Below are 10,490 nucleotides of genomic sequence, written 5' to 3'. Positions count from 1 at the left end.
TTTCCCCTACACACACAAGAGAGGATGATGACCTTGGGATATGTCTCCATCACCATTCAGTGAGGCTGCCTCCAGTGACTACAAAAGTACTAAAATATTACGGTTAGAGTGTAGGAGTGACATTCTCTCTTGTTAAGTTGCATTAGCAATGTGACATTTTCTTCGCTCTAAATTGGCATGCGAAAGCTTCCATTACTGGTGCATAGCTGTCATTCCAAGCTTCTATTACCTGTCGCTTCACCAACTTCAGATCCCATTTCTATTCTGCTTGGCCCTAACATGACCCCTGAGCTTTCCCACACAATTTGGACTTTTCATTTCAACTGCAATCTCAGGCAGCATCTTCCAATAAATACCCCGCTTCTTTGTAGACTTACCTCTTGCTATGAACAGCATCGCTGGGAAGCCGAAGGCCAAATTTATCTTGGTCTGAGTTTTCATGTTGAAAGATCTTTTAGAAAAGCAAAAGAGAATCCTTCAGGTAAAGTCTGCCTCCAAAGAAATTTGCTTTGCTGCAAGAGCCCTTTGAGTCTGTTCCTGATTCACTCTTAACTCAAATGAACCCAGAAGCTTAGACATACGTTATGAAGTGACGGTCCATGCACTTCAGAACATTCGCAAGATTTTGTGACAAATGTACTGACATTGAGGTGACTGATAATGATTTCAGTTAAGTCTTAATGCCATAAGCCGGTGTTGTGCATCGGACAGAATGTTGGGCTTTAATTCTGAAGACCAGTTTTTGATTCCTTGCTTGGTCATGACAAAAGTACTCCTGAAATATCTCACATACCTTGAAAACCCTGTTAGAGTCACACAAATGTGCCTTGACACCACATAACACTTTTGACACATACTCATACTTTATGTTCTCACATTTTTATTTTTTTCTCAAATAGAGATACAGAATTTTTGTCAACTCTAGAGGAAGCTGGCTTCCTGGAGGGGCAAAATACCCTCACAAAGAAACTGCAGGTCTAAATGCAACCAGGCTTAACTGGCATGTGCACGGCCTGAAAGACAGAATTCAAAAGTTTGATGTCACAAGTTAAATGGAAGGCAAGTAATTTAACAAACTCCTCTCATTAGATTTTTCCCCCTGAGACTGGTCCTCAGAAGTTATTGATGTATAGAATTCTATGAAATTTTATACCACCATTAAGCACAGCAGAAATCACAAGCAATAATCCATTGGTTATGTACAATTACGTACCAAACTAAAAGCAGCACCAGAAAGCAAGGACATTAAGGCTTAAAACTAGCAATCAATGATATAACAACAAGAGTTTTAATAGACGTCTTCGCTTGCTGATGGAGCAGGGAGGTAACCTAACTTCCTCTGCTAGGAATGTCCACTTACGGGGTTATTATTACTACTACAGAGAAAACCTTCTCACATGTTGTTATGAATTATGCTTCCTAAGTCAGTGACATCCCATCACGCAAGCTGAAATTAAAGAATGGGCAGATATAAGAACAGGACATTATATATTATTCCTTAAGCTTTCAAGCTGCTCAGCATGTCTTGGGTTGAAGATTTTACATGGATTATGTCAATATTGCAGCCTTCTTTTCTTTCCCCCCCCAAACATGCTCTACTTTTTTGATCCCCTAAGATATGTAACCCCTTCATGGATTGCTGCCTTGTCGTGGCGAAGGGGCTTGAGTAACTCAGATAAGCTATGGGCTATGCCGTGCAGGGACACCCAAGACGGACAGGACATAGTGGAGAGTTCCGACTAAACGCAATCCACCTGGAGTAGGAAATGGCAAGCTACTCCAGTATCTTTGCCAAGAATGCCCCATGATCAGAAACAAAAGGCTAAAAGATATGACGCTGGAAGATGGGACCCTCAGGTCGGAAGGCGTCCAACATGTTACTGAGGAAGAGTGGAGGACAAGTACAAGTAGCTCCAGAGCTAATGAAGTGGTTGGGCCAAAGCCGAAAGGACGCTCAGCTGTGGACGTGCCTGGAAGTGAAAGGAAAGTCCGATGCTGCAAAGAAAAATATTGCATAGGAACCTGGAATGTAAGATCTATGAACGTTGGGAAGCTGGAGGTGGTCAAACAGGAGATGGCAAGAATAAACATCGACATCCTGGGCATCAGTGAACTAAAATGGACAGGAATGGGCGAATTCAGCTCAGATGATTATCATATCTACTATTGTGGGCAAGAATCCCGTAGAAGGAATGGAGTAGCCTTCATAGTCAACAAAAGAGTGGGAAAAGCTGTAATGGGATACAATCTCAAAAATGATAGAATGATGTCAATACGAATCCAAGGCAGACCTTTCAACATCACAATAATCCAAGTTTATGCACCAATCACCACTGCTGAGGAGACTGAAACTGAACAGTTTTATGAAGATTTACAACACCTTCTAGAACTGACACCAAAGAAAGATGTTCTTCTCATTCTAGGGGACTGGAATGCTAAAGTAGGGAGCCAAGAGATAAAGGGTATAACAGGGAAGTTTGGCCTTGGAGTTCAGAACGAAGCAGGACAAAGGCTAATAGAGTTTTGTCAAGAGAATAAGCTGGTCATCACAAACACTCTTTTCCAACAACACAAGAGGCGACTCTATACATGGAAATCACCAGTTGGGCAATATCGAAATCAGATTGATTATATTCTCTGCAGCCAAAGATGGAGAAGCTCTATACAGTCAGCAAAAACAAGACCTGGAGCTGACTGCGGCTCTGATCATCAGCTTCTCATAGCAAAATTCAAGCTTAGACTGAAGAGAGTAGGAAAAACCACTGGGCCACTCAGGTATAATCTAAACCAAATCCCCTATGAGTACACAGTGGAAGTAAAGAACAGATTTAAGGAACTAGATTTGGTGGACAGAGTGCCTGAAGAACTTTGGATAGAGGCTCGTAACATTGTCCAGGAGGCAGCAACAAAAACCATCCCAAAGAAAAGGAAATGCAAGAAAGCAAAATGGCTGTCCAACGAGGCCTTAGAAATAGCAGAGAGAAGAAGGGAAGCAAAATGCAAGGGAGATAGGGAAAGTTACAGAAAATTGAATGCAGACTTCCAAAGAATAGCAAGGAGAGACAAGAGGGCCTTCTTAAATGAACAATGCAAAGAAATAGAGGAAAATAACAGAAAAGGAAAAACCAGAGATCTGTTCAGGAAAATTGGAGATATTAGAGGAACATTTCGCGCAAAGATGGACATGATAAAGGACAAAAATGGGAGGGACCTGACAGAAGCAGAAGACATCAAGAAGAGGTGGCAAGAATACACAGAGGAATTATATCAGAAAGATGTGGATATCCCGGACAACCCAGACAATGTAGTTGCAGACCTTGAGCCAGACATCCTGGAGAGTGAAGTCAAGTGGGCCTTAGAAAGCCTGGCTAACAACAAGGCCAGTGGAGGTGATGGCATTCCAGTTGAACTATTTAAAATCTTGAAAGATGATGCTGTTAAGGTGCTACATTCAATATGCCAGCAAGTTTGGAAAACCCAACAGTGGCCAGAGGATTGGAAAAGATCAGTCTACATCCCAATCCCAAAGAAAGGCAGTGCCAAAGAGTGCTACAACTACCGTACAATTGCACTCATTTCACACGCTAGCAAGGTTATGCTCAAAATCCTCCAAGGTAGGCTTCAGCAGTATGTGGACCGAGAACTCCCAGAAGTACAAGCTGGATTCCGAAGAGGCAGAGGCACTCGAGACCAAATTGCTAACTTGCGCTGGATTATGGAGAAAGCCAGAGAGTTCCAGAAAAACATCTACTTCTGCTTCGTTGACTATGCAAAAGCCTTTGACTGTGTGGACCACAACAAACTATGGCAAGTTATTAAAGAAATGGGCGTGCCTGACCACCTTATCCATCTCCTGAGAAACCTATATGTGGGACAGGAAGCAACAGTTAGAACTGGATATGGAACAACTGATTGGTTCAAAATTGGGAAAGGAGTACGACAAGGCTGTATATTGTCTCCCAGCTTATTCAACTTATATGCAGAATACATCATGCGGAAGGCTAGACTGGAGGAATCCCAAGCCGGAATTAAGATTGCCGGAAGAAATATCAACAACCTCCGATATGCAGATGACACCACTCTGATGGCAGAAAGTGAGGAGGAATTAAAGAACCTTGTAATGAGGGTGAAAGAAGAGAGTGCAAAAAACGGTCTGAAACTCAACATCAAAAAAACTAAGATCATGGCCACTGGTCCCATCACCTCCTGGGAAATAGAAGGGGAAGATATGGAGGCAGTGACAGATTTTATTTTCCTGGGCTCCATGATCACTGCAGATGGAGACAGCAGCCACGAAATTAAAAGACGCCTGCTTCTTGGGAGGAAAGTGATGACAAATCTTGACAGCATGTTAAAAAGCAGAGACATCACCTTGCCAACAAAAGTCCGAATAGTCAAAGCTATGGTTTTTCCTGTCGTGATGTATGGAAGTGAGAGCTGGACCATAAAGAAAGCAGACCGCAGACGAATTGATGCCTTTGAATTGTGGTGCTGGAGGAGACTCTTGAGAATCCCCTGGACTGCAAGGAGAACAAACCTATCAATTCTAAAGGAAATCAACCCTGAGTGCTCACTGGAAGGACAGATCCTGAAGCTGAGGCTCCAGTACTTTGGCCATCTAATGAGAAGAAAAGACTCCCTGGAAAAGGCCCTGATGTTGGGAAAGTGTGATGGCAAGAGGAGAAGGGGACGACCGAGGATGAGATGGCTGGACAGTGTCTGCGAAGCAACCAACATGAATTTGACACAACTCCGGGAGGCAGTAGAAGATAGGAGGGCCTGGCGTGCTCTGGTCCATGGGGTCACGAAGAGTCGGACACGACTAAACGACTAAACGAACGAACGAAGATATGTAAGATGGCTGTGAATATATCGGTTTCAGAGAGGAATCTTGGTGACCAAGGACCTAATCATTATAAAAAATGGTAATTAAATCCTAATATTTCCCCAAGTTAAATGGAAGGCAAGTAATTTAACAAATTCCTCTTACTGAGTCCGCCCCCCCCCCCCCGTGGCTGGTCCTCAGAAGTCATTGATGTATAAAATTCCATGAAATTGTTTTATACAGATAAAGTGTTAGATGTTATAAATGTACCAAAGATTGTAGCCCACCTATCTTGATTTCAAATAGGAAACTATCAAAATGTTACAAAATGCTTTTAAAACCACAATAATCCATCATTAAGCACAGTAGAAACCACAAACAACAACCCATCGCTTAAACATAATTACCAAACTAAAAGCAGCATCAGAAAGCAAGGCTCAAAATATTATGTCAGTTACACAACAAACAATTCAAAAGCTTGTAGACGTTTGTGTAAGGGTTCCATCCTGCTGATGGAACATTAAAGTAACATAACTTCTTGAGCCATGTATTTCCACTTATAGGGTTATCACTACAAAGAAAGTAGTGTGAAACTTCTCACATGTTGCTGTGGATCAAACCTCCGAAGACAGTGACACTCTGTCACAGATGTTGAACTCAAGGAATGGGCAGATATAACAATACAAGTATATATGTTATTCTGTATGCTTTAGGGTTGCCCATCATATCTTGGGCTTACATGTTTCTGCAAACATGCTCTGCTTTTTTCCAGTCAGGTGGCTGCACATATATCAATTTCAGAGAGGAATCTTGGTGGCCAAGGACCTAATCATCATAACAACGGAAAGGAAATCTTAGTATTTCCCTTCCATCGATCCCTCTGCAGCTTTTTCAGATTTAGCAGTCTCTATATTTAATCCATGAGGGTGGGGAGAAACCCCTCAAGCCTGACCTTATCTGGGTCAGAGAAAACTAGAGAAAAACTAATTTTGTTGGTTTTGAATTGCCTTTGTCTATGGATGGTAAAAACAACTAAATTGTTTTTGCAGCTAAATTATATCTTACCAGGTCTTATTAAATATCTTTAAAGATTCTGCCAATACGTTGCATTTCTCTCTTTTATTTCTCTCCCTTCTTTTTCCTCTCTTTTTTCTTTCACTCTTATATGTGGTACATCAGGATGGATGTCTATGTGCTGGTTTCTTCCAACATATCATCAAATAATTGCAAGAAATTCCCTTGAGTTAAATGGAAAGTCAGAGCACAAATGGCAGGATGGAAGGGAATCAAACATCTCTTACTGATGTGAGATGCCACCTGCTAAGTACCTTCCTCTGCAGGGGTGGTTAATGCCTTTGATGTTTCAGGAAGTTCAGGAAGAGGCATCATGTACTGCTACTCATATACCTGAAGTAATGGAGTTTTGTTCCTTGGTGAGATTAAATTAGCTAAAAGTTAACTGTGTGGGTGCCATAACTGGTGTCATTTTTGGGAAGCCACTGAGTACGCTGTAATAAAGAGTGATCACAAGGAATGAAGACCAGCAAGTATTGATTGTGGGTCCTGATAATCTGGTGTTACTATGCTTGAAGTGATGAGATCTGTGTTGACAATGAGGTATGAGGTGATGATTGAATCACGTTATAGAGAAGTAGTTTAGATAGTAGCCAACCCACAAGGTTTATCTACGTATTTACATATTTGATTTATATACTGCCCCTTTAGGGAACACACTCCTCTGGGTGGTTTACAAATTAAAACTCAGAACCCAACAGGTTCTACAGTATATTTGTAGCTCATCCAAAGTATGGACACAGATTATTCCCTTACTTTGAAATAAGAAGACCCACTGCATGATGGTAGGATTTCCCTTTCGGGACATAAGGATGACAGCAGTTTACACTAGGTTGTGGAAGTTCACAGGTCAGCTTGAAGACTAACTAGAGGTGATGTGATGGAGCCTGAAGTGTTGGGCTTTAGTGATTAACTGGAGCAATCAGATATTTCTGTCCCTTCTGTAGTTCTTACATTAAACACAGAAAAATGTGCGCACAACACAGCAGAACTCTTCTGGGGGATTGTTTAAAAGCAGTAAAAAATGTCCATAAAAATCTACACAAAATGTATGTATTTTTGAGAATTGCATTAGAAAAAAGGACTGTTCCTCTTGCTTCTTCCCCTCATCTTCTTCACCATCTTAAAAAATAAACAACGGAGTCAGATCTGACCTAGATATGCAAGAGGAGAAAAAAAAGAAGTGTACAGTCCTACGAATCACAGAGGTGTCCAGAATTTTTGATCCCGCAAGAATCATAAGTTATTCAACCACGTAAACTATGCAGCTCTGTGTTCAGACAGCCATTCAGGTTTTTTTCCACAGAAGATTTAAGTCTTCCGTAATGGTTCCAGATGACTGGCTGTGGTGGGCAAACTGTGATCCTTGGTGTCCTTCTGAACGTAGGTTCATAGCCCTTCATGTCTACCTATATAGGCTCAACTTGTTTTTATGGGTGTGACACCACACTGTGTTCCCCGTATAGTGTGCCAGAAATGGAAGAGGAAGCTAGATAATGTGGAACATAATAGCATTGCCAGTTCTCTCCCTAATCTTTCCATGTTCTTGGTTTGCTGCTTTAGAGCATTCCTGGAGATTCAGTAAGAGAGCTGCTGAATAGGAAGGTATGGTGGGGCATTGGAGATATCAGCCATGCATGGCTCCTTATTCTTATAAAGATTCTAATGTACAGTATACCCCCTCTATCTGAGGGATCATTATCCACTGATACACTTATCCACCTGCTGAAAATATTAAATCAACCATCCAGAACACCACTAGAGGGAGCCAGAGATCACTCAGTGTATAGCATTAAAATCTTTCTTGGGCTCCATGATCACCGCAGATGGTGACAGCAGCCACGAAATTAAAAGATTCCTGCTTCTTGGGAGGAAAGCAATGACAAATCTAGACAGCATCTTAAAAAGTAAAGACATCACCTTCCTGACAAAAGTCCGCATCATCAAAGCTATTGTTTTTCCAGTAGTGATGTATGGAAGTGAGAGTTGGACCATAAAGAAGGCTGACTGCCGAAGAATTGATGCCTTTGAATTGTAGTGCCGGAGGAGACTCTTGAGAGTGCCCTGGACTGCAAAGAGAACAAACCTATCCATTCTAAAGGAAATCAACCCAGAGTGCTCCCTGGAAGGACAGATCCTGAAGCTGAGGCTCCAATACTTTGGCCATCTCATGAGAAGAGGACTCCCTGGAAAAGACCCTGATGTTGGGAAAGTGTGAGGGCAAGAGGAGAAGGGGACGACAGAGGATGAGATGGTTGGACAGCGTCATTGAAGCTACCAACATGAATTTGACCCAACTCCAGGAGGCAGAAGAAGACAGGAGAGCCTGGTGTGCTCTGGTCCATGGGGTCATGAAGACTAAATGACAACAATAGCATTAAATACCGTACTTCCATGTTTTTCAGCATCTATGGAGGGGCTTGGAATCTATCTCCCCCGCAGATATTGTGGTCCTATTGTATATCAAATTAGTCCATGATAAACATTCCATCACTTTATTCTGCTGCTTTGGAGTTGTGCTGGAGATTCAGTACAAACTGAGCTGTAGAATAGGAATATTTGATCTCAGTTTCATATGAGAAATCCTCAATGTGTCAACATCACGCTCTCTCTGATGCATCCGATGTATTGCTTTATTTTGTATGTCAATTATCTATACTTCTTGCATAATTCTTTCTGTCATCTTTCTAATCCACAGAGACTGGCCCAGATATTTTAACTTAGCTAAAGATGAAGTTGCTGGTGTACGGGTTTTTGATACTTCTCAGTCCAACTATCGGTAAGTCCACCAAAGAAAACTGAAAGAGGTAACGAAGATGTGAGCCTCCAACTGAGAACTCAATGGAGTGCAAAGCTGTAGCAGGGGTTCACTAGATTTAATTAGATTTCTGCAGATGTTTGCAAACAACACTCCATCATGACCCCATATATCTGGGAATTAGAATGTTAGGATCATTGAAGTGGTAGAAGGCTAAAGCAGGATACGTGTTTCTCTGGCATACACACACACGAATACTTTTCTGTGTGGGCAGCCTCCAACGAACCAGGCAAGATCGCAAGTGGCATTGGGGATGAATAAGCTTGTTTATGCTTAATACATTTTAGATCATGTGGGACTGGAGTATGATACCAAATGTACAATTTAGCTAAGTTAGGACTGTTTTATATGATATGTTGGATTTTCTAAGACACATAGTCTAGAATCCTACTGGCAATTCAAACATGCCAATTGCCTAAGCAAAATTGTAGCAAATGATGGTGAGAAATTGCTGTTCATTAACAAGGTGCTGGTTGTGTTCCTGGGTGTATATATTTATTTGAAAATTATGCATATATACTATATGTTGTGGGGAGGCAAAGTGGTAGGGAAGAGACAGATTAAGGAAAGAGGGCTGTCTGCTATACGTCTTTACATCTGAAATCTTTCCATAAAATGGTAATAACAGCAAGAGCATAACATTAGATCCTTTGACTTCCATGTCACCATTTTCTATTTTTCTTGCTGAACTCTTGTTGCTTAGCTTAGTAAGTTGCACTAGAACGGGGCAGTTGAATCAAAGGGGGGGGGACTAGTGAGTCAACTGTTTCATAAATTCACTTCAAGCCAATTGGCCAACTGTAGTTGCAACTTACAGCACTAAGGCAGTCACAACTAGGGTAGACCCATTTGAATCCATGGGACTTATAAATGAGTTGACTTACCAAATCCCCACTAATTCAGTGGATCAGCTCAAATGCACTTTCTATGCTAAATAACAGGATTTCAGCCAACATATGTGTTTTTAAATTATTTTCAAAAAGAGAAGAGAAAAAAAAGTTAAAAATGGGAAATTGGAAAAATATTCTTCTCTGGCCTCTGTTGGAAGAGATATTATATTTCCATATTAATTTACACAGGTTTGTTGATACTGTACAAAATAAAAGCATTTAAAAAACAAGCGAACACTGTAGACATTGATTTGGGGTTTGTTTGTTTGTTTCCAAATTCTGTATATACGGGATGAGTAAAATGCAGGTTACGTGTTGTGTCCTAATCACCTTGCTTGCATATTTGCTTTCAACATTATGATGTAGAAAAAGGCAGGGTATAAATGCATAATAAATAGATGACTACATAAGTGCATTTCCTAATGTCAGCTTTCCCCAGCATCTCTTTGTTTCCTCCCCCCCCCTTCTTCACCCTCTTCTGCAGGAAATGCGGTCTGGTGTTTCCAGTGTGATTTGCCCCACGGGAAAAGGCCTTGTCCAGAGAAACGAGAATTCTGCTGGGCAAGCGAGGAAGCCGCTTGCTTCACAATGAATCTCTATTTTGGTAAGTCTGCCGGGAAATTATTGCTGCAGAGGCAGGCGGCAATATATATTGTGCAACGGCAGGATTCAGCAGTCCATAGGCCAACTCAAAAAACAGGTGGACCCCAACCGAAAAAGAGAGGGAGGAAGAGAATGTGGTATCTCCCCAAAGGAAAGAGAAAGTGTTTTTCCCCCTCTGTCTTTAAAGGAAAGGGAGTAGGGCCAGGGGGTATAATTGTTAATTTTCCTAACGCTCTCCAACAAATTGACTTCTTGATTTTGTTGCTCTTTAAATTTTGCT

The sequence above is a fragment of the Pogona vitticeps genome, chromosome 8 (genome assembly GCF_051106095.1).
Source record: "Pogona vitticeps strain Pit_001003342236 chromosome 8, PviZW2.1, whole genome shotgun sequence".
Lineage (NCBI taxonomy): Eukaryota > Metazoa > Chordata > Lepidosauria > Squamata > Agamidae > Pogona > Pogona vitticeps.
This window is presented reverse-complemented; position numbering follows the sequence as displayed.